Source organism: Microtus ochrogaster, chromosome 6 (genome assembly GCF_000317375.1).
Source record: "Microtus ochrogaster isolate Prairie Vole_2 chromosome 6, MicOch1.0, whole genome shotgun sequence".
Taxonomy (NCBI): domain Eukaryota; kingdom Metazoa; phylum Chordata; class Mammalia; order Rodentia; family Cricetidae; genus Microtus; species Microtus ochrogaster.
In genome coordinates this window covers 51,233,366-51,259,440 of record NC_022013.1, presented here as the reverse complement: position 1 = coordinate 51,259,440, position 26,075 = coordinate 51,233,366, and the positions used below count along the sequence as shown (strand labels likewise).

At 39.4% G+C, this 26,075-nt stretch overlaps 1 protein-coding gene across 4 annotated transcripts in view; it reads right to left on the bottom strand.

Annotated features, from left to right (window-relative positions):
- The window catches only part of Znf385d (zinc finger protein 385D), an 888,814-nt gene that overhangs the window by 279,073 nt on the left and 583,666 nt on the right, over positions 1-26,075 (bottom strand). The gene's annotated exons all lie outside the window — the stretch shown is intronic.

Below are 26,075 nucleotides of genomic sequence, written 5' to 3'. Positions count from 1 at the left end.
TGTGTGTGTGCGTGTATCTGTGTTTAGGGTGATGGGTGATATGAGTTAATATCAGCAATCAAAATTGCAAAAAAATCTTTGCTTATTTTGGCCAGATTATAAAGAAAAGCAGGATTTTCTGGCAAATTGGTGCTACTAAAAGCCTCTGTACCTTGGAATGGAAACACACATACGTGATCCTCCATGTTTCTTACAGAGCGTATTCATGTCATCCCAATCCTGGTCCTGCGGGAATTGAACTTTATTGCCTCAATTACCTTCTCATTTTATCTCAGCAAGAGAGAAATTAGACTGCTAGTTAGATATAGAAAATTAGACTTCTTTGTTTTAAAATGTGGGAAATGCCATGAAGAGGCAGTGTTTTTGAAGATGTGATGACTATTGACCATTTGGAAACATTATTTGTCTTAGTGACAAAAATTCGCCTTACCCTTTAACTCTTTTCAGAATCTTGATTATAGCATAAAAATAAACATACAGCATAATTCATCCCCACCTTCTCCAACAGACAGCACAAGTTGCAGACTTTTAATAACTTAAATTTCAAATTTCTGCGTATAATAATTTTAAATAGTTCTTTCTAAGCCTGTCTGGGTTGATCTTCCCAAACCAGATAAATCAGCACATGTGGTTTTCCTCCCAAAGGAGGAAGTATTGGCTCCAAATAACTTCTTCACCTGTGGAGTATTTAAGGTATATGCACCAGCCAAGTTTTAAGAGCTCTGAATCAAAAGTACCACACATCAGGAAGTGTTGTGAGTCATTGGCATCAACCAGCTTCTAATGATCCAAGGCTTCTGGAAAACCTTTCTTCCAGCTTTTAATACTTGTGTCTTCTGTAATTCAGAGTTAGGCATGATCTGACACAAAGAGATTGGTCAAGAACACAGTGAAGCAACTTGAAAGAAAACACAGGTGAGTTCCCCTAGGCAAAATTTCCTCACCAAAGACAAGTGGAGCAGGGAAGATAAGTCTGGCAAGGATGAAGAGAGGGTAAGATCAGAAAATTGGGAATCTTTTTCTACTTCCCATGCAGATTAGATCTATGTAAGTTTCTCTTAGTGTTCTCATTTTTGTCTAAGTTTTCTGGGATTGTGGTTTGTAGGCTGGTTGTGCTTTATGTTTAAGAAAACAAGATCGTTTGAGCAAATTGGGAGCATAAGGAACGTGGGGGAGGATTGAAGGGGGAGGGCAGAGGCAGGGAGGGAACAGAGAAAAATGTAAAGCTCAATAAAATCAATTTTAAAAAGTTAAAAAAAAGAAAAAGAAAATCAGGAATCTCAGGCTTGCATTCAGATGTGTTGTGCAGCATGGCTTTCCCAAAATTAAGAAGCAAATAAAAATTGAGATGAGATTTGAATAAGAATGGTATGATAGGGATCGGACAAGAGGGAGGTAGTCACATAATGAAAATTACTAAGTAACTTTTTTTAAAAAAAGAAACAATTTGGTTATTGTACACATTTGAATATATGTAGAATACATTTTTGGTGAATGATTTATAAATCTCTTCACTGGCCTAAGACCAAGTTACTTGCTTTAGATATTAAGTTTGCTAGTCATTTTTCTTGATAATTACAGGTAGGTGTATAGGACTTTAAACATTGTACATGGAAATTACTTATAGTCTCCAACGAGGGAAATGAAGAGCGTGCATCATTCAATGCTACATGAAAAGCATTGGTTCTGAGAGGAACAACGCTGACTTGCAATACAATATGAACCATGAATGCGGGTCATGTGTAGGCTTTTTCAATTCCCAGTGCCCACACACAAAAAAAAAATTTAAAAGGTAGAATTAACTTATTTTTATTCAATAAATATACAAATAATTACCTGATTAAACAATGTAAAAACAACAAGAAGGAACCTTACAATCACATTATCTGTACAGTCATTGGCACCCAGAATGCATTTTACATGCAACCCAACTAAGTTAAGACAGTCTAGTTTTAGGTGTTCAGTAACCACATGTGGCAGATTGCATTGGTAGTCCAGGCTTAGAAGTTTTATATCATTAGCTAGCTATGAAATAATGGTAATATTATTTCCTAACCTATTTTCCCTTATCTGGAAAATTAAGAAAATATTAGTTTTTAATTTTATTCCCAAAATTCTACTTCAGATTCCTGACTAAAAGAGATCAGTTATACAAAAAGGCATTATTTGATAATAAATATTCTATTTTTTAGTTTTAAGATTATATTAATATGGTATTGAAATTACTTATATTCTCAAAATTTAAATGTCACAGATTACTTTGGCCATTATCGGTGTTGATTTTAATTTTACCAAAAGATAAAAGATCAGACCCAATTGAAAACTGTCAATAGCTGCAATTATTCTATTTAGTGGTGAGGTAAACAATGCCAATGGCATTGATTCTGCTCTAGAAGATATCCTCTTCTCATCCTGAGTTAGGTTTGCTTCCTGCAAGGATGCAGTGTACAGGTAAAGCCAGGAATCTGCCAGAGGTCTTCAGACTACTTGAGAAAAAAGCCAGTGAAGACCTCAGGAAGTTAAAAAAATCATCAAAAAGGTGGACCAGCATCCACAGTTAACAGGTAGCCCTGTTAATCAGTCTGCCAGCTACCACCCAGACAGACTGCGATAGCCCACACCAATACACACCTCACGGATGAACAGCTGGAGCCCGGAAAGGGCTGGACCTACAGATCTGAAATGCAGACTCTCCACAACACAGGACAACAGGATATCCAAGGGGAGTCCCAGTGAAAGCCCAGTATTGCGGAGTTAGAAGCCAGAGGCCTCAACCCATACCAATTGCTCATAGCAGTGAAGACTCATAAGTAAAGATGCATGGACTGTGTGACTGACTGAGCCACACTATAGCTTCCATGCCAATTTTTTGTTTGCTTGCTTATGTGTTTTGTTTTATTTTGATTTTTTTTATTTCATTTTTAAACTTTGTTTCAGGTTGCAATGGCAGAGGATGAAAGTGAAGGGACAGGGAGGTGAATGAGATTTGGATGCATGAGGTGAAATCCACAAAGAATCAATAAAAAGTAAAAAAAAAAAAAAAAAAAAAAAAAAGAATGAAATTCCAAAGGCAATCAGCACCCTGAGAGGGAGAAAGGTAGCATATTATAAAACACATGACCTTGTTTTTCATTGATTGTATAACAAAACTTATTAAACATACCCTTATCTCAGTCAGTCATTACTTGCACTTTTCCCGAAGTCCTAGAGGCTTTAAATGTTCTCCACAATGTCCTAGTGACACAGAGCATGGATTCCAATGAACTTCATTTTAATTACACAAACCCTCTCATAACCATTTCCTGGTAAAAAACTAATGTGCACTTAATTAATAACTCCAGGAATGCAATATAAAAGCTAAGTACTAGGCTATATAATTTTAAAATGCCACAAGGAGAAATTTCTTATATTAGAAGCTTTGGAATGTACTATATTCTTATAAAATCAATTAAGAAAGCATCAGGATATCTGAACTGAATATTTGTATGTGATAAAATCATTGTAATGTGTTTTGTGTGCCTGACCACACACTTCAGTCTATGCTAAGAAACAGCCCTAAGCCAGGAAAGCTGCCACCTGGTTAAACAAATAAAATGGAAATGTTCCCTGTGATAAAGAAAGGGAACTCCAGCATTCAAACAAAACTAAGGCATTCTTCTTTGAGAGAATGAGCTATTCCTGATGTCCAAATATTTAGAACCACCCAGACTGCTCTATATCCTTAACACACAAAAGGTGCTATTCTGTTTGAAGACAAGTTGACCATGGGTATTCTAGACCAATACTTTAAATATGCAGAGGAAAAAAAAAAGAAGAGTCCAGAAAGGAGCTTCATCCTCAAGAAGAACCCACTCAAGTTCAGCTACTGGAACAGGGCACTCTGCTGTGGTGCATCATTTGGTGACAGAACCTACGGTGTATAGACAGATGATCCATATGATCCATTTCCCATTCATTCCACACTTAGGAAGCAACCTGCAGAAGTACTAGGCCTCTAGGGAAACTTGGAAAGAGCGGACTGAGGAGAAGGTACAACTACTGAAAACACTGGAAATCCCAGAAGAAGGCAACTATGGATGACCAGTTAGGCATATCTTTGGTACTCACATCCATTTTGTTTGCAGGTATCAATCTCTGAAACTCTGGTTGCCTTCTCTTATAGTAATATCAGATTATAGAGAGGCCAGCTAGGCAGCTGGCTGGGCATCACCCAAAGGTGAGAAGCTCTAAAACACTAAGTCTCAAAGGTTTCCAGAACCTTGTAGAGAGATGAGCAAACCACATGACCTTGTCTTGGAGATGCCCCGTGATGTTTATTCTATTTTCACCAGAGACCTTACTGTAACAACTGGACCTTATTAGGGTTGAAGTCTTTGATGACTATGCCTACCTCTGGTCTAGCTGTTTCTATTTCCTAGTCTACCATACTGTGAGACAGCTCTTCCACAAGTCACTTTTACTAGGAAAGCAGTGAGGCATTCTCTGCTATGATGGATTGAAATTGATCAGAACTTGTGAACCAAAGCAGAAGTTTCCTTTATACTCTATTTGACATTTTGTCAGAGCGACTGAAAGGTAAGGGACACCCTATATGAAGAAGCATCCTTGAGTTACAATATAAATGTGAGGCCAACCTACACCTTTGCAGTTTTGTACATATGACACTCTACAGAATACAGGGTGAGATAAAGATGCCCCTATCCAGGCATCATTGCCATGTGATATCCAATACCAGGACAGCACCCCCTCCCCATAAACTCTAATTGGTGTGTTAGATTATGACCAATTCTAAACAGTGATCTCAGTTGCTTAAAAACACAAATTAGCACTTAGAGTCTAGAGTTGAATGAAACTCTTCATGGTTCTATTTGCTGCAGATTAAGGGATCATTTTCATAATTTAAAAACCTAAATGTCAGGTTATGGGACATTGGCTTTTGCAGAAGACAGAAGTCTGGTTCCTATTCCCACCTCATGAGGCTCACAACACTCTATAGCTACAGTTTCATGGGTCTAACATGCTCTTCTGATAGACACAAACAACTTCATACATGTGATGTACATACAGATAGGTAGGCACACACATACAAATACATTTAAATAAATAAGAACCCAAAGCAACCCTGTATACTGTCTGTTGCTATGATAAAAACACTGACCAATAACAATTAGGGAAGGAAATGGTTTATTACATCTTAGAGGACAAAGTCCATCATCAAGATAAAGCAGGGCAGGGACTCAAACAGGAATCTGAGAAGAAAATTTAGAAGCCATGGCAGAATGCTGTCCTACTGACCCACTCTCCATGGCTCCTTCAGGTTTATTTTCTTATACAACCCAGTAGCACCTACTCAGGGGAAGCACCACCCACCTGCAATTGGCTGGTCCCTCTTATATCAGTCATTAATCATAAAGATGTCCCCACAGATTTACCTATAGGGCAATCTGATCAAGGCAATTCCTCAAATGAGGTTCCTCCTTCTGACTGTCTCTAGTCTGTCAAGTTGACAAAAACTAGCCAACACAAAAATGTTAATCATTTTAATAATCTTTCCAACTATTTGACTGCTTCAAGAAAGCTACAAAACCAGCCTCAAGATGGTACTCATTAAAAGAGAAGCAGATTCTTCCTAATGTTGAGTAAGTCTCCGCAGCTACCTGAATAAATGTGAGTGATCACTAATAAAGATGGAGAGAAACTGGAGATAAAAAAATGCATGAAACTAAAGGGGATGAAAATCTTCTTTTACACAGAATGTAAATCTTTCACTTTTAATTGAAAATCCATTTTTCTTGTTCTACTAACTAAATGCAAAAATTTAGTACAAAACATGATGTCTGTTTCCATTTACATATATACATTGACTAATACACAAAAATTCATCCTTGTATTCATCATTTTATATACTCCATAACCATAAATACTCATGTGCTTCCATTTCCATCCATATAACAAGACTAAAGCAAATCAGTTTAAAGGGAGATGAGCACAAACCACTTGAGGTGCATCATCAATAAATTACGGCAGCCCTGCCTAGGCGTTCATTCTTCCGTTATTAAAGTCAACACACACATTGCATGCACTGCATGAAAGTCTCAGCGGGATAGATAACAGGTCAACCTACGAAGTCATATGCTTGCATGCCCACCACACCACACATACTCTAAATAGCATCCATTTTGCATTCTTCTCCTCAGTATCTTCAGACTCCCTAGCCTTACCTTTATGCTCTTTGAAAGCACTGGAATCTTGCTCAGAGTCCCCTTCCTTTGTGCTGTGCCATGTAAAAACCTGCCTTAACGTTCTACCATACCTCCTATGCATTTCCCCTATATTCTAGTTCAGGACCTTTCTGAGTGTGGTCCTCAGGCCAGCAGCCTCAAAGTAGAATGTGTCATATATGTAAATTCACCCCACCCCAAACCGGAGGTATTAGACCCTCTGGATATTTACCAAATAATGTACTTTTGTGGTGTTTTGGCCTGAATGTGTGATCTTCTATCTGCCCCCCTATTAGTACAGGGACTTACCCGTGTGTATCACTAGTGCACCCAGCACAGAATATATTAAAGAGACTCAATTGATTATGGCATAGCTTAGGATTGAGCACCACTCTGTAAGCATCTGCCCTTGGCCTGCATACTTTCTTATCGTCCTTGGAACATCCCTGGCTTTCATGTTCTCTGACTGTTACGCATCTGTACTGCCTCTTCCTGACATTAATACCAGCAGCTTCTAAATGCTGCCCAGGGTTCTCTAAATCTTTCTACCCTTCTTCTTTCTCTCTTTCCAGCTGGACTACAAAGTTCACTTAATTGTATTCTACGGAGTACTGTCTACTAAACTTTTGACCACAACAAAGGAGAATGTGTCAGACTTTTGACCACAACCAATAGCATACCATATATCAACCCAACTCCCTGTTACTCAAGGCTGTTGCCAGCTACCACTACAGAACAAGACACAACCATAGTGACTGGCTCAACTGAAAATATATTATAGCCAACTTTAGCTAGTCAAGTGTCAATTCTTTGATTCTCCCAGTCAACTCGCTTTCTGACTCACAGTGGCTGTTATAGAGCTTAGAGAAGGTCCCCATACTCCAAGTCCACCTTGAACCTCCTCATTCCTTTACCAAAGAAGACAGTCATCAGACTGACACTCAGGCATAAATACACAGACCTATCATTTACTTCTTTTTTCCTTCTAGAAAGAGGCTCCTTGGTATCTCTTGGTCTTGTCATTCATCCCATATCCAACAGCATGATTATCTCAATGAACTATTCTTTCTACTCTCCTAACCTGCTGTCTCAAAAGCATGTTTAATGTGTGTTTAAATACAGGCATCTTGTATCAGGTGTCAAATATTACTGACCATTTTCAGCCTTTTAAAGCTTACTTTATGTTGTAATACGAGTGGCAGGGCAGCGTCCCCGGCACTAAGCCAACCGCACGGCTAGCTTTACCCGAAATAATTACACGGAAACTGTATTCTTTTAAACACTGTCTGGCCCATTAGTTTTAGCCTCTTATTGGCCAGCTCTTACATATTGATCTAACCCATTTTTAATAATCTGTGTAGCCCACGAGGTGGCTTACCAGGGAAGATCTTAACCTATGCGGGAACTGGGGCGGTCGGGTGCCAGGAACATAGCAGCCCACCACTCATATTGCAACAACTTTACTACTGGGGGATATCAAGCACACCCCTGTTGTTGTGTCCACCTTCAGAGCTTCCTCGGAATCTCAAACTGAAACTCTATATCTACTCACTAATTGCTCTCTGTTCCCCTTTCCCACTTCTTGTAATCTCTGCTCTACTTCGCATATCTGTGAATTGGGCTGTTTCAGAAATCTCACAAGTAGAATTCCTCAATATTTGTATAATGCAGCTTATCCCACTTAACATGGTGGTCAAGGCTCACCAGGTGGCAGCATGCTGAAGAATTCTATTCCGTGTTAGGACTAAATAGTACCCCGCGATATGCTATATGTATGGCTGATTGTGAGGAGGTTCACCTGTGTGTAGATGCTGCAGAGCCCAGAAGTAAACATCAGATTCTTTGGAGCAAGAGTGACAGATAGTAAAGTATTCACTGCAGGTACTGGGAATTGAACTCTAGTCCTTTGACAAAGTAGCAAGACCACTGAGCCATCTCTCCAGTTCCAGTTATGTCTAGTCTTAACTCTATTTTTTGATAGAGAACCACAAAGATTCTCTAGAGAAAATCCAAAAACATGGCTGTGAAGCAGGTCTAGAAACTATATCTAAAGTCTTCTAACTTTCTAGCTTAGTACTTTCCCTCCGTTTCAAATTGTTTCATACATTTTTTTCCTCTTCTAACACTGTACCTAACATCTATTCCCTACTTCTGGTTGACTTGACCTTCTACCTACAAGTCCTTTAAAAAATTGTTCACTTCTAGACAATCTTAAAAATTGTTGAGCCTTAGGCCAGAACTGCTATCTTTTAGCAACTCACTGAGACTGCAGACAGAGGGGGTGGAGAGTGCATCAAGTCTTTGTTCACAAGGCCTTTCTAAAACATAGAACGGTTCCTTTGTCCGCATCAATATGACTCTATGAGAGAGGTGGCATTGCAGGCTGTCCATAAAGGAATACCACAGTAATGTCACCTTGGCAAAGCTGAGAGAATCTATTGTGTTTCTCAGCATGCTGCTGCCACTGCTTTAAGCTAGCAGGTTAAGGGCAGGATTCTTGCCAAGAAGATTAATACATGAACTGAGCCCATTAAGCACTCTAAGACCTGAGATGGCTCACAGAATAAGTGAAGGAAAATGATGAGAAGGAACAGGGCAAAGAGAAAGCCGGGAGGGATCCATGGTTGCCCCAGCATGCCCTAGCATGCTTGACCCACAGAAGCACAGCCTGCGAGTCAATGGGAAGGAAAGGAGCTGATAAAGCCTGCTCCCTATGGATCTCTGGCTTACTAGGAGTAAAACCAAAATGATTCTGGACTATAAAAATGTTTTCCCTAGTGAGTCCCAGGACAGCCAAGACTGTTAAACAGAGAAAGCCTTTCTCAAAAACAAACAAACAAATAAATAAAACAAAGAAGTTTTTATTAATTGAATGTGAGTGTTTTCAAAAACTGATTATATGTTTTTTAGTTATTTCCAAAACTTCTCTACACTTAATCATATTACCAGCGGTGCCCTCAAATGTACTTCTTGCTTCTCTTTCTCTAGCATGCTGGCAGTTTTCTACCTTCACAGCCCAGTATCATTATGTTTGTCCAACCTTAGCTACTGATGGCAGTCTCTCTCTCTCTCTCTCTCTCTCTCTCTCTCTCACACACACACACACACACACACACACACACACACACACACACGTGCCAAAGAACAAGCTTTCATTATTCATTTCAAAATTTCCTACTGATGCAATTTCTGCCATTTCTCTTTCGGCTCAACTCTTGCTCAAGCGCAAGTCAGTGTTATCTTTGCAGAAGTTTTAGCCCCTGCTCTCACCCATGTTAGGGGATCATTGATGTCACTGGACAACATTTTATGACCTTTATCTGAACATCTGTGAGTCTATTCTACTGTACGATGCAGTTGTTAATGCCAATCACTTTGCTAGATATATTGGAGACAAATCCTTGCTGTATATATAGTTCAAGTTAACCTGGTACTCTCTGTGCAGCCCAGCTTGGTCTCACATCTTGGCACATTTCCTTCCTCCCCCTCCTGCATGATGAGAGTACAGATGCATACCACCATACCCAGCTGGCAATCATTCATTTTAAATAGAATAGAAACTTACATATGGATACTTTTCTTGACTTCCTTAGTACAGCTTAGCCATTTTGCTCATGAATCTTGTTATGATTCCCATCACCCTACTGTGCTCAGATCATCACTCACCCCCAGAACAATGGCTATCTCTTGCTTCCTTCCCCAAACTGTCCTAATTTCTCAGAACTACTCGTTCACAGTTTGCTTTGTTTTCAGGTACAAATTTGAATTCAGTATCCTGCGGTTCTACCTCCTACCCAAGTGGAGAGGAATCTTATTCAGTCAAGAAATATATCACAGCAAGCTCCATAGCTTGCGTCACTTTGGTGTTCAGCCTTTGTTTCGCTCCTTTTGTTGTCTCTTTTCCATCCCGAGATCCTTCTTAGGACAGACAGACACATGCAGTGTAGACCTTCCCCATAATCTCGGAGCTCCTTTTTGATATAGACATTTGCAGTTTAGATCCTCCCCATTCTGTCCATGAGATCCTTCTCAGGGTACATCCTTGCTATGTAGAAGATCCTTCCCAGGAGAGACACTTGTAGTGTAGACACTCCTTAACATCTGTCCCTAAGAATTTCCTCATGATAGATACCTGCAATATAGACTTGCACATCTTTGTCCCTCAGAGACATCTACAGTGTAGACCCTTGTGTCAAGTTCGGCTTTTATAAAGAGCTTAAGTAAAAATAATAATAATTCAATAAATAAAATAAAAATTGACAAACAACAACAAAACTCTCATATTAACAATGCATGAGCCTGTTCAGGACTTTGCTCTTTATGAGCTTTGTCACCTTGGGAGAGTCATGCTTAACTTCTGTATTTCTTACCCATGGGAATAAAGGGTGACCAAGAAGAATGATGCTCAGACTCACAAGCTAAGAAACCCTGTGTCCCCTTTAAAGAATCTTAGGTTTTAGGAATATTACTATTCTTATTATATCCTTATTGATTATTTTAAAAGCTTTTAAATATCAGGTTCCACATATTAATGACACCTGAGAAATTCACTGAACAGCTTTTAAATGTTTTTCCTTTAATAGATGGTGTATTACCTAGCCAGAAAAAGTGAGATTCTAGTTAAAACTCAGTATGATTGAATAATTTATGAGTCCTTCAGAATATGGACAGATTTCTAAGAACTGCTTTGTGATCAAAGACAGGATTTTGGGATAAGCCCATATATCTGTAGCACGTTCAAGAGCAAGAGGGCACAGTGAAAGGAGATAGTATTAGGACAGTGTCAGTGCCATGAGTCCCTTCCTTTCTCTCTCCTTCCCTCCTTGACCTCTTGTTCTGGCTCTTCTTGCTCTCTCTTTCTGTATCCCCTCTCCCTTTATCTTTCTCTTAATTGCTCCCTCCCTTCTTAAACATCACCTTATTTTAATGCCAGACCCTGTACTAAGAGATTTCTGGGTTTTAGGGCATCCCACACTTTACTTGTTTGGGGAATAAAGGAAAAAAAAAGCAATCAGAATTAGTATCAATTACTTCTTCAAATGGCTTTGAGTGTTCATTTGTATGCTTCTATTTGAAGAAGGAATCTTGGGTGTCTGACTGTAGAGCAATGCATGAGGTTAGCTTAGTGCTTAGTGATGAATTTGAATGAAGCACCCTCATGGTTGCAATTTAGACCCATATTCCCCCAACCCAACAGTGCCAGAGCAGTTGTTTAACAACACCGCATCTTGAAAAGGAGCAGAAACAAATAAAGAACCTTAAAAATGAAAGAAAAGCAGAATGATGAATGAAAGGTGAGTCTGAGAGAAAATCAGAACAGGTTTGACTGGAAGCAGGCAGACCTGGGCTTGGATGATAAGACTCAAAGAAAACATTCTGTGTTGCAAACTGCATGCCATCACAAGAAGCCACTTGATGCTGCCATTTTTAGTTCAAAGGTTAAAAACATACAACAGAATGCCATCAGCATGTCATAGGCCATGTATCTGGTCTGTCAAATGAGAGCAGTTTCTGCAGGTTAGACAATCCCTATCAGACTGTGTGAAACACAGGTGTTTTACATAATGGGTTATTCTATTTGCAGACACCATACCCACAGCTCTGAGCATCTGTTTCCAAAATCTCTTCCTTGCGAAGATGTGAACTATGTCTATCCCCTCCTCCTAACTCCCTGAGCACAAACCAAAATACAATTCCACCATATTTTACCCCAGGTAATGAAGAGTTTATAGGGATTGGTTACTGTGGTTGAGGATTTTTAGGCAAGGCACAGCTGATTCCAACACATCCACAGTGAAGTGCTCCAGCATGGACAATGCCAGGGACTCTGATCTCTTTGGGGATCATCAGAGGTCACTTCCTCTTAGTGCCATCACAGCCTGGAGACAAGACTGATGAATGCTGAGTTAGGATGCTGCAGAGGTGTGGTGTCTGGAATGGGACCATTGATGTTATAGCAGTTACACAGGTGGTTGACCTTGTAGAGTTAATATTTATCTTAGCATGTCTATGAAGTAAAACCATCAAACTTCTGCCTGAGCATGCCTGAGAAAAATCTCTGGCTTTTGCTTTGCCACGCACTAAGAAGTAATTCTGGTTTTTGTCATGGTGTTCATTAGATTGTACATAACTTGATTGTAAGTAGTCATGCCGAAGCTGACCTGGGAAAGTGAAAGGCAGACAGTGAATTCAGCCATCATCCACAGCATCTAGGCATTTCCCTCTCACCTCACTTAGTGCTGACTAATGGGATTTCTGGTCCAGTACGCATGTTTTGTGTGCACATAACATACGCATGTCCATCACTCTGCAGGTCTTTACAAAATTCTTTGCTGTCCATCAGAGCTAAGCAATGCCTTTGGAGTGCCTCTTCCAATAAAATAATCACGAGGCTAGTGGGAAATAATGCCTCCCTGTGGGGCAAGACCTATGCCTGAACCAACTTCCCTATAAATAAGCAGGGCCTTCAATTACTTGGATCCAGAGGAAGCAAAAACATCACCACTGAACCAGACCTAGAAGTTAGGATTTTTTATTTTCACTTACATCTTGTTAAAGTTACTTGATTTGACACTATTGAAAATAAAGTGATAAGAAAAATATAAGAATGATAGCTTATTTCTCTCTGTCCTCAGTTTGTGGGGGTGTAAACGCAGCAGATAGTGACTGCCTTTGAAATTTCATGCTTTGTGGAAATGTCTCTGGATACTATGGGCCTGTAGGCTGAAGATAGATGCCCCAACAGTACAGAGGAACTTTGGGTGACTGTCTAGGCAGTGAGATGTCTCTGTCATTTCTAGAGTTTTGGATTTCTTGTTTACTTAGATAATATTATATTCTTCTGGAGTCTTTGATAAACTTGAAAAATGGTTAGTTATAGTTATAGTTTTCCATTGTTATGATAAAAGATAAAATAGATATAAATATTGTAACTGTAATTCTTGTTTGATAACTGTTTTGTTATATGTAATTTTGCTATGTTAAAGTTAAAGCCTTCCTTTTTTTGTTTAAACAGAAAAAGAGGAAGTGATGTGGGAGTGTCATATATCAATCTGACATTGATTTCATTGGTTAAGCAATTGCTTGTCCCTGATAGGTAAAAACATAGGTGGGAGGAGGAGTAAACAGAACAGAATGCTGGGAGAAAGAAGCTGAGTCAGGGAGTCGCCATGATTCTCCCACTCCAGACAGACGCAGGTTAAGATCTTCTCTGGTAAGCCACCTCGTGGGCCACACACATTCTTAGAAATGGGCTAGTCTAGGTGCGAGAGTTAGCAGAGAATAGGCTAGATATAATGGGCCAAGCGATGTTTAAAAGAATACAGTTTCCATGTAATTATTTCGGGGCATAAGCTAAAGCTAGCCATGTGGGCAGCCGGGTGCCAGGGACGCAGCCCCGCAGCTCCCTATTACAACACAACACAGTCAGAGTGCTCTGAGAGCCATCCTGAACCAATCATCATCTGGCTTGTTGTGCTGGAGACAGGTGCAGGTTCTGGCTCTATTTCTTTAGAGTGGCCAGAGAAACCTGGGTCAGGAAAGTATGATCACCTTGCAGACATCCAGGTTTGCTATAGACTCCACATATTATAAGCAATGAGTAACACATCCTAATCTTTCTGCCTTTAAAAGTTCATAGTCAGGGGCTGGGGCTGAGTAATTAGCTCCAGAGTATATACTCATACAAGCAGTTAGAGAGAATGCTTGAAGCCTGGGTTCAATCTGAAGCCCAAATAAAAAATACAAAAATAATAAATCAACAGGTAATATGCCAAAAGTGGACAGTTAAATCCTTCCTTAGCTCTGACACGAGTACACTTTGTGATTTGTTTTGAGTAACCCATTTGACCGTGCCAAACTTCATGATGCTAAACACAAAACATGAAAATGTGTTGCTTCCTGGACTTTAATTCAGTAGCAGCCAACCCAAAACAGATGCACACCGAGTCCCAGTGATCTTGGAGTAAAGACCTGATGTGTTCTGATGTGAAGCCTCCAGTGTAAAGACATAGTATGGAAATGGAAATTGGAAAATGTAGTGAGTATTTTATATGGATAATATTGAAATTATACTACTTTGTGAATATTAAGTAAACAAAGTAAAAAGTCTTTGTGATTTCTTTCTTTTAGCCCATTTCAAACATGATTGATTGCAGGAAATGTAAAAACATATGCACAGTCCGCACCTACAGTTTGTGCTACGATTCTTTATGTGTTTATGTTTGTGTTATGGACAGGAAAATGTCAGATTAATGGGGGTTGGTGAGGAGGGTGAAACATAGAATGACTAAGGAATGACTATCTGTTAAGGGGACATTATTATTAAGTTATTTTTTTATTATTAAAATAATGCATGCTAAATAACTAGAAAGGGGCCTGAAATGTAGTAAAAGAATAAACTTTAGTTTATTAAGAATTAGCTAAAGTTATTCAGCTTCAAAAATATAACCTACGAATTGTAAAGAAATATTTGTACCATGTGATTTTTTAATTAAAAACTCGTTTTCCTTCTTTTTGAGAAGGAATAGCCAGGATTAACTTACTTGAAAGGATTACAGAGAAGCAGCTAGATGTAATACCTAAACACACTCTTTGGTTCTGACAAATATTTTGACCTTGTGACATTGAGTAGTTGTGTCATCCTGGGCCTCATGTTCTGAGGTGTAAAATTTGGAAGAAAGACTCAGTATTTGTAATATTCCCTCCACTTCCTGTGCAGAACTATAAGACTTTGTAGAGAAGGCCTTAAAAAGCTTCGTAAAGAATGACAATGGGATACTCAGAGGTCACACGCGTCCTGATGTCATCAATGAAACGCACAGGCAAGATATGCAAAGCAAGTCCAGCACAATTTCTTACGACTTCCTAAGGCAGTAGGGGAGCAGAATGGAGTTCTCTTCTCAGGGTAGCTGTCTAGAACAACCATTGTGGTTTTTTTTCCTCTGGGTTTGAATTGTGGACTTAATCTTCAGACCCTTTGGCAAGTTCTCAGAATCTGGTAGGCAGAGACCAAGGCCACATGCCCCACTAACCTCTAGATTAGAGTGGTGTATGTTATTGGGGGCAGTAAGCAATCTCGAGGAAGAATAAATGATTGTGTGTGTGTGTGTGTGTGTTTATTTTTTGCTAACATTTTTTGTTTGTTTGCTTTTTGAGACAGGGTTTCTTAATGCAACCGTGGCTTTCCTTTAGCTCGCTCTGTAAGACCTGGCTGGCCTGGAACTCAGAGATCCACCTGTCTTTGCCTCCCTAGAACTTGAATTAAAGGCATGTGCCACCCAACCTCCAGGCTAGTTTAAAAGTTTTATTCCATGATGGATTAGAATGAATTGGTTGTGACCCTCTAGCAAGCCTCCAGTAGGACTGTTAGCCATACAGCTCGAAGATGACTTTTCTTTTCTTCTTCCATAGCCGGCTGTGTTTCCTTAGACCCTCATGAAATTTGTAAATAATTTATTTCATAAATTCCCCCACAGTTCTGCAGCTTTTGTGTGCCACCTGTTTCTTGATGGGTCCCACAACACTGAACAAATAGCTAAGTGTGTAGAATAGACTATTTCAATGAGAAAGTAGCAACATCGACCCCATAAAAGTAGCTTCTACTACCTTTTTTTCTATAAGACTTTGGAGGAAAACCAGATTCTCCTCTGTAAAGACATCGGGATTAATGGTCCTTTCATTCTGAAGTCCATCAGGCTGGCCACGATGCCAGAGAGCTGACAAAAGTTGTTGCTTGTGGCACCTCCATATCCTTAATTTGGATGTTTTTAGGGGCAGCCATGTACAGAACAACTCAACTTTCATCACCCTTTCCCCCCAAAAGTGTAACTGAGTGGCCCTAATGTACCCCTCTCCCACCCTCCGTCAAGCTGGAGTCTGTCTCACGTATGGGGACACTCCTACCTGGTTAGGTCCTGTACCACAAACATCGAAAAGAAGCCTGTTTTTCTTTTCTTTGTGGTTTCTCTCTGTACTGGACGAGCAGAAAGAGTCTTTGCTATGTCCAACTGTCAGGAAGAATTTCTACCTCAACCAATTACCATCATCTCTCATAAACGTAGGTGTGGTGTTACCAGAATATTTCATATTTGAAGAAAAAGACAAATATATCTTTTATACACACAAATTTTCCATCTACAAAAGGAAATTTTTGTAATGATGCTATGGTCCTGTGCAATTAAAATGAACTCTCTCTGAGCATAACGTAGTTAGGAGTTTATGGAGTGTGGCCCCTGACCCACACCCCTGCCCTATACAGTGAATCCATTGGAAAAAGTCCACAGTAACTATCACTATTTGAGGTCCTTTTAAAAACTCAAAAGCAGATTCTTGTATGCTTCTAAAAGCTATAGCAAATGTTCCTATAATTATACAAAATAAATTCTTAAAGAGACAGTAAACACTGTTAATTAATTTGAAACTCAACTATGAGTGAATTCTACTGGGCTTAAGTTTCAGTAAGTTCCACGATGCCCTGAGCTTCCGTGTGTGTGGGAAATGGTTCTTTCCAAGAGACCTAGAGGACACAAAACATCCTGTTCAAAACAGCTCCTCCAAATTCATTTGCTGATGGGTTCACTGGAGAGCCAAAAGAACAAGAGACTGGCTTGAGGCCATGTGACATCACAGCTTGAGTGTTCTCTGATGCATTGCCCACATTTCCAATGGCAACCCTCCTTTGTCACAACACTCATCATGGGAGCAGAACTTGGGCACTGGAGCAGGAACTTGTTACTCTACTCTCATACTTAGTCTTGGGAACTAGCCTTGTTTTCTGACCCTGTGGAGCCCACTAACTCATATCCTATCATTCCTACACCCAGACATAATAGCCAAACCTCAGCCTGGGACACGAGCCCAGATGAGCACAGTCACCAGGGAAAGTGCGTGCTGGATCAATGATGACTGAGGTGTGGACAAGGAGTGGGGATTTTCCATCCTTGTACACTCTGGAACATCTGATTCATGGCTGGACTTCCTCAGATCACACCTACACATTGACCTGACCTTTGAAAAACTCACTTTTTTTTGATAAAATGTTTCAAATACTTGTTGAGAATTTCATACATGAATAAAATATATTTTACTTACATTTTACAAGGCTGATAATAACAGGGAAAAAATTCTTTATTCCGTCTCCCCACAAAAAAAAAAAAAACAACTAACAGATTCAACAAGGTCATGCAACCTTACATGGTGACACATTGCCTTACAGTGCTCTTTATTTGATCTTGGCGTGCCATCAGCTGGCCTCCTCCCTAACATTCGGCGTGATCATGGGTCACCAGATTATTAGAGTTTTAATCTTTTAGCTGCTGAAAAGGGAATAACAAATAAGGCCAATATCAGAAAGTCTTGTTATTTCTCTACCAAGTACAAGGAAGCCTACAGACAGCACCTAACTTCGGGGGTAGCAACATGTAGACAGATGGACAGGTGGACAGACAGACAGGACCCAGAGAAGGCAAAACAGGCTCCAATCTCAGAGATAAAGTCCAGCTTAAGAAAGTGAAGCTTTTGTTCCACACCCTTTCTCGCACCTGCCTCAGTTTCCATTCCTCTCTGTGTGTGGATGGATGCACGGAGACAATCGCAAAGCTTGCTGAAGATGCAGATCAAAGGTTTTCTGTAGCTTACCTGTAATGAAATTCAGATGTGCTTCCACTTTGAGTAGGTCTTACTTACTGAGTGTATTCACAGTTGTTTAAAGAAAAATTGAGCAAGCCAGGAGAGCAAGATGCCTAGCTAAAGAGTTAGTATTCTCATTAATGACTACTATTTGGATTGGCTTCATTATGTAACTTACAAATCACTTCATCTTCAGTAAAGGCATTTAAAATATGCAATGTGCAATGAAACCCCGAATGCCTGATTTACTGTGAATTGTGCCCAGGTTTGGGGCCGTTCACAGTGCTTTGACGCGGTGCAAGGGCAAGCTTCCATTTGCATTCCATGGTGCCAGAAGTACCATTTAACTCTGCGATGATAGGAGCATTACAGGAGGGCTTAAAATATGAAGCAAATGTCGATACAAATCAAAATTCAGGCTCAACCGCCACTTAAGCTACATTATAAGTGCTTTCTGGTTAGAGCCTTGAAGAGTCCAAAGCAGATATCTACCATCAGAAGACGTATGAGGAACATATGCTCCAAGGGGGAAAAGTAGCAAACAAAGGCAGTGTATGCTAATTTCAGGACAAAATGAACCCCCAAACACTCAACCTCCATGCCCACCTTGACCCAGGTATATGGTAAAAAAGTGGTCCCCTGGGGTGCAGTTTCAAACATCTCTTCTGTAGGGGAGATCATCTGAGAATACACCGGTCTCTTAAACTACATTTTGGCTAATGTTTGCAGTTAGTAAAATTCAATTTCTTAACCTGCCTTAAGAAACTAGAAAATCTACTTAAAAATTATAAAATAAAGCACACAGCCTGTAAAAGGCAGATGTTTTGAAATGTTAAGCCAGTGAATGAGTAAGCAGGATCAGATGTGTCTGTGTTGGCAGTGTGGAGTCATCTGTGATGACATTCATGTGGCTCTGAGCTGGTACCAGACAGCTTGGCTTTACTGGCACTATAAACACCTAAGACTTTGGAAAGGAACAAGCCCCTATATGACTCAGTTTCCCCATTTGTCAGAGGAATAGCTTTGAAGTAATCCTGGACTTTGTCTTAAACAAAGCTCCATGATAGGCAACTTTTAAAATAAGACAAAGATCATGAGTGTTATTAGGTAAGTGTTGTACACTTGCTATGTTGTAAGCATTGGACTAAGGTTTGGGAAGTGTTCCAGGAAGAAAAATCGGATGGTGAAGTCGCTTACTGCCAAATCTGGTCATCTGAGTTCAAGCCCTGGGACCCACAGTTTGGGAGGAGAAAACAGACTCTGAAAAGATGTGCTTTTTCTTCCACATGTACACTTTGGCACACACATACACAATAAATGCAATTAAAAATTAACAAGCAGTATTTGATGTGGTTCTTAGACCAGTCCTGTAGAGAGGCACTAATCTCCACTTTCCAGGTAGTTAAAGCAACTCACCGAGGTTGGCACAAATCCAAAATACTATCGGCAAGATTTACACTGGGGTAAAGGCAGGTGACACACATCTATTTCACTTCTAAGACTTTCACACTCCTGAATGTTCCAGCCAGTTCCACGACCTTCCTCCACAGAGACATGTAATTTACCTTGGTATTTTGTTCATGTCATAGCCCAGGATGTGGATACACATTCAGCATTATTTTGCTATATAATTTAAAATACAATGCTCCTACTCATTCCTCCTTGTTTCAGTTTTATTGCTGTCACTCACTTTTGTGCTAAATATTAAAGATTATTTTACTAGAGTGTGGTTGAGTCCTCCTAATTAACATAATTACTTTTCCTCATCAACTTTCAAAAAATACATAATTGCCTAAAATTTTAAGCTGATTTGTGTCAGTAGTTTTTTATTTTTTAATGTATTAAGCCATTAAAGTGAGTCAATGATTAAAGTATCCAAAATTCACATACATAGACACACCAAAATTTTAAACAAAGGTATTAGCATCAATGTACAATGCACACATTTGCATAAACAAGCGGCAACCAGGGGATAACTTTCAGGAGTCTTTTCTACTTCCACTAAATGCGTCTGGGATATCAAACTCAAATAGTCAGGGTTGGTGTCAAGTGACTTTCCCTACTTCTCAGTAAGGAAAAAGGGTGAATGGTGTTTTTTGCTGACAAGCCAAGGACAGGCACATCTATCTTCCATCACAATGGCCCCGGACTGAAGGTAAGGACGCATTCTGAAAAGACAATATTCAGTTATTGACCTCTAGAAAAGATTAAAATGAGACGGAAATTAGGTGAGTGTTTGCAGGAGGTGGGACTGAAATATAATATATGATATAGTTATGATAACTATGCTATACTAATCTGGATTCTCTACAGTCACAGAAGTTATAGAATAGTGAGAGAATCCAGTAGATTCTCTGTCCATGAGACTGACTGTCTCAGCTGGTCTTCAGTATACACAAGAATTCCAAGAAGTAGGCTCTAACGCCAGTGAAGCAATGGACATGCGACCAAGGTAAAAGCAAGCAAACAAAGAACTTCCCTCTTCCATGTCCTTTTGCAGGCTTCCAGCAGAAAGCGGCCCAGGTTAGAGGTGGATTTTTCCAAGATCAAAAGATCTGAATTAAAGGCTTGCTTCTTACCTTGAAGATCCAGATTAGAAATGGATCATTCTACTTCAGTTTATCGCCAAATTCCTCACAGACGTGCCTTCGATTTCCAGGTTTTAGATAATTCCAAATGCAGTCAATTTCACAACCAAGAATACCCATTGTGGATGGCAAGGGGCATTTAAGGAGAAAACAAAGCATTCTAGAATCTAATTGAGGTAGTGGTTATACACACACACACACACACACACACACACACACACACACGCCAATATTTGTACAACTGTACAATTGAATACTATAAATAGTAAATTATTCCTCTTCAAAGACAGATAAACAACGGGGCCTTCTAGACATAGTGGTTTAGTGAGACAAGACAGGATAGTATGCCTGTGAGAAGGTTCAATTGTATGACTTTTCCTGATTTTTTAAAAAAAATTTAATTGCTCTTTGCCAGAGTAAACACGTTTTCTCCTTTTATTATGTGTGTCCCTAGGGAAAAAAAAAACCTCCAATTGTTAGGCTTGGTAGCAAAGGTTTTTTATCCTTTGAAACATCCAACTGGCTCCTTTTTCTGAATTCTTATGAGGTGCTTTGAACTTGTCCTGTCTGTATGGCTCAACTACCCTGAGAGCCATTTTCTTCACCGTACCCACTAGTGAATAACACCAACCCACACTTGCATCTGAAATTCATCGTTTATAATCCTCACATTATCTGGGTTTTGATATTTAGTCATTTTTACCTACATTCAGGCAAGCTGAAAAATATGCATTAAATTATAAATACAGTACAGGAATAATCTATATTAATTCTGTCAACTGCCAGTATAGGGAGAGGCATTCAAGGTCTCTAAACCAGGAATGTTTAGATATGTCCATTTCAGCTTTTCCATTTGGAAGTTATTGAGCTCCTTATTGAATACAGGTAAAGTGGGGGAGCTCATCAGCTCATGAGTTTATCTGATTGCTTATACAGGTCTAAACATCTCTTTCTGATATCCAGCATCCACAAATAACCATAATAAATAAACCACATTTCTAGTGAAAACCTCTAGCAAGGTTTCTTAACTTTCTCTTCTACTCTAGACAAGTGACAGTTGTCTTTGAGCAACTTAGACCTTTGGGTTTGGTGTTCCTCCTCCTTCTCATATATTTCTAAAACACAATGCGATCACACACACCACCACCACCACCAGATGATTCCAGAACTCTTTATCTGCTACTCATGCTTGTCAAGACTGGGGAAATTATTGGAATACTTTCAAAGAATTTGACTGTCACTCATGCAATGCTTTTCACAACAACAATAATCAAAAGACAATTCTGAAAGCCCATAAGTATGCCTCATCAACACATACCTGCTGTGTCATGTCAAAAAAAAATGAACAGAGTTTTTAAAATAAAGACACTCATTCCCTTATAAAATTTAAAATGCATCCCGAGAAACTTATTTGTATTTAGATGTAAAAAAGAGTGGCCACATACAAAACCCAAAGCATTTCTTCTCAGAACTGGAGACAGAAAGCTAAGACCCAGGAAGACAGAAAATGGCTGTGGAACTAGGGTTCTATGTGGCTACCCCATTGCTCTGTGTCCTCTGTGTACTCCTATGAAAGGAGTAGAATTGCTAACCAAATACCCATTTTACTAAAATATAAATGTTATCTTGCTAATTATAGCATCCAGAAATTGTCTGTAGTATTAATTCAGTTTTCACTGATGACGTCCTTGAAGCCTTTTCAAAAGACAAAACCAGACCTTCTGTCTCTTTGGTGACAGGAACCACAACATCACAGCCGATTTCTTCTGTTTTGAGGACTCTCCAGCTTGCGGTCTATGACCAATTTATCAATTTACTGTCACTACAGCCTCTCTATCCTAAAATAGTAATTCTCATTCTTTAAAAAAAAAAAACACAGTTGTTTTCTTCAATATTTTTTTCTCCCTTCTTTGGGCATGCCTATTTCCACGCATCATTGCAGGTGTGTGACACCCATGCTAAAAGTCAGGTGCCCTCTATTCCTCATTCCCTGTGGACTTTCTCACCCACCTGCCCTCCTATAGTTCCCAGGCCCTTTGAGACTTATGTGGAGAGTCACAGCAGGCTCCTGTTTTAACAATGTTTCTATAACTGGTAACGTCCTTATATTTTCTTGGCTTAAGTCATTGTTAAATAATATTATTTAAAATAGTAGATAACAGAGTCTAAAAATATTTTTTACTCCTTTGCATGCCCTTGCAAAATTCTGCTTAGTAATAACTTTTATCACGAGGTGTCCCTACTTGTACATACTGGTCTCTATGTGAAAGTTTTATGCAGAAATGGATGAAAATAGTTCACAAGTCAGTGGCTCTTGTTCACAAATACATAAGCACTTGAAAATATGGGTTTTACTATGTCTGAATATATAAAACCTGTCAGTAGTCTTTATCTAGTCTGAACAAATATAGTTTTCTCTACTCAATCAAAAGTAATTTATTTCTTGGACCTTTCATATCTTTTTAGCCTCTACTGACAGATTACTAAATTGTTCTCTAACAATTTTCTGAATTATTGAATGGATTTCTAATGGACTTTGATTTTAGTCCTAACTCACCATATACATGAACACACACAACTGCATGTACACACACAAACATAAACTGTTTCCTACTTGCTAAGAATGCCACATTTTGTGAATTATAGAAATCTAGTAGAATACCATTTTCTCACTTATCTGCCATGCTACCTTCTTAGCTGTGCTGGGGCCACTGGAAAAGATGTCAGCGAAGAGACCAATATTTATAAATTGAGCTGGTTTTTCTGTCATTGCCCTAGAACACCAGGGACAATTTTCCTTTGTGTTTTCATACTTGTTGTCTGAGAGTTGGGTGAGTTTTAGCCATATATCCCCATCTTGATTCCTTAAGATTCTTAAGTATGTTACTTAAGTTCAGCATTTCATTCAAACACTGTGAGGTCACTAACGTTTCTTTTCACTGCCCACCCCTTTGACATTCTACTTTAGAGAACATTTGTATGTAAAACAAGAAACAATTCAGCTGGTCATATTGTTCACCTCCATCTCTCCACTACAGCGTAGGTGCCATCAATGAGGGACAGGGTTTCTGTTTCTTCATTGCTCTTTCTCATTATCTAGGACAGCTCTGGACAAGAAAGAAACTGAATAATGAATAACCCCATGTATCTGCTGATTGACAAAATACACGGTGAGTGTTTTAATAAATGCCGTTATGCTTTTGGTAGGTTCTCTTTCATAAATTTTTAAACCATTTAGCATACTAAAAATAGGATAAAAAGATATCTACAGGGGATATTCTGAACCCTCCCAGAGTTTCAAATTTGCAAGAAATTTGTTGAGGGCCACCTAGAATTTTCTTTTTATTTGAAATACTATTTTTATTAATTCTATAAGAATTTCAAACAAAGGTTTTTGATCATATTTCATCTCCAAACTCCTCCTAGATCCATCACTACCTCCTTATCTACCCAAATTTCTGTTTTATTTCTGTATTTTTAATTTTGTTGAGTTTAATTTGTAATGCACACATACTCTTAGGTCTAGGACTTGCATTGCGGAATAGACTACCTATCAGGGGTCACAGGTCACATCAGTAGCTCCTCAGTTAAGGATGGCATTTCATTTCCACCTACTGCCCTCCCCCATGCCATCCCTTTGTCTGGTTTCAGCACGTACAGGTCTTGTACATGTTGTCACAATGACTCTGAGCTCATATGTCTCCTACCCTGCTGTGTCAGGATAGCACTGTGTCTTTACAGTCCTCCACCACTCTTGCTCTTATACCCTTTGGCCCCCTCTTTTTTGAAGATCCCCACGACTTGGGTGGAAAGATATGATATATACATCCCATTTGGGATTTTCAAATCCCCTATAATAACTTCCTGGTCTCCCAGCAATCCTTGATCCTGAAATTGAAATCAGTACTCGATTGTTTTGCCAAGATCATCTTTCCCAAATGCAAAATACAATTTACCGCCACCATATCCTTCGTCTGATTAAAAATGTTTTGAATTGATTTTTATTTGTGTCTAAAAATGTGTGTATATGCATACATGAACACAGTGTCTGAAGATGCATAAAGAACATGCCAGATCTCCTAGAGGTGAGTTACAGTCTCTCAACATGGTTGCTAGGAACCGAAATCATGTCTTCTGCAAGAGCTGTAAATGCTCTTAATATGTGAACCATCTCTCTAGCCTCATTTATTTGTTTTATTTTACAGTTAAAGTCTTTTGTGATTTACCATGTGTACCACATTATTTTCCCTACTTTGATCTGCATAAGAATCACCTGGGGAGCATTTGAAAACAATATTACTGGGTCCCTTCCCACATTTTCAACCTGACCAGGTCTAGGGGACCAGAGAAGGTGCATTTTGACCATCATCTGGTGATCCAATGACAGCTGGTGTTGGCCTGGTACTCTGCAAGCACTGCTACCAAGTGACAGTGCTCACCTTCATGTCTTCCACGAATGAATCTTTCAGGGTCCGGCAGGCCTCTAGTCAAGCCTAAGGGGAGCATTCCAAATTTCTTCTAGATTTGCTCCTGATTAACTTTTTCTAGATCACTAAGACAAGGACATTTTGCAATTCGGCTCCCTAGAGCGGATATCAGGAATCCTTGTTTGTCTTCAAGAAGCCCTTGCAGGGACATTTCAGAAAGTTGAGTCAGAGAACTAAGTCCTGGGAGTGTCACTGCTACATACATCAGTCAGCTGTGGCCACAAGCTAGGCAAGGTGAGGACAAAATCCAATATTTGTCTAAGAGCTTACAAAGCGTCTGGGTATTTGCTAAGAACTTTATATGTATTATGTTATTCAGTCCTCTCCAAACTCTATAGGGTAATTATCGTAATTATTTCCATCTGGAAGATAAGGAAAAGGAGCCTGATCAAGATTAAATACTAAAGTCATAATTAAATAGCTTATTGGTGGCAAAGCCTGGAGTTGAGCCCAGGCATTTTAACTCCAGAGGCTAAAATAACCACCATGCTGTACACTACCTTTCCACAAAAATCAAATACTTGCTTTCAACATCATTGGCCTCTTAACTTGTGGTTCCCAGGCCAGCAGCAGCATCACCTGGACACTTATCAGAAGTGCGGTTCCTCACCTTCTGCCTCAGACATGCTGACTCAGAAATTCTGGGGTGGGCTCAGCTGTCTGGTTAACGGATTCTCTGGGTGCATTCCAAGAATACACTCCAGACTAACAACAGTGATGTGCAAACATCGCCAAGGTCTCTTACTTCCTGCATAGGAATGCTAACAGTATGCCTGCTCTATAAATCTCATGGCATTGAATTTGAAGACCGATTTTATGGTGGTTATGGAGTTTGAAAGAGAAAAAGAAACTTTCTTCGTGATGATAAAAATTTTCTCAGATGTCCATCATGCAATTATTTGATAATCAACAAGGCAAGAATAAAACCTTCCCATGCGCTTGATGGCAAACTTCAGGTGTGATGCATAATTTTATGTCAACTTGATACAAGCTAAAGCTATCAGTGTAGCAAAACAACACTGAGAAAATGCTCCCATAAGACAAAGCAAACCTATAGGTATTTTCTTATGGGCCTATTGTGGGTGGTGCCACCTCTGGACTGGTGGTCCTGGGTTCTATAAGAATGCAGATTAAACAAATGCTTTTGTCAT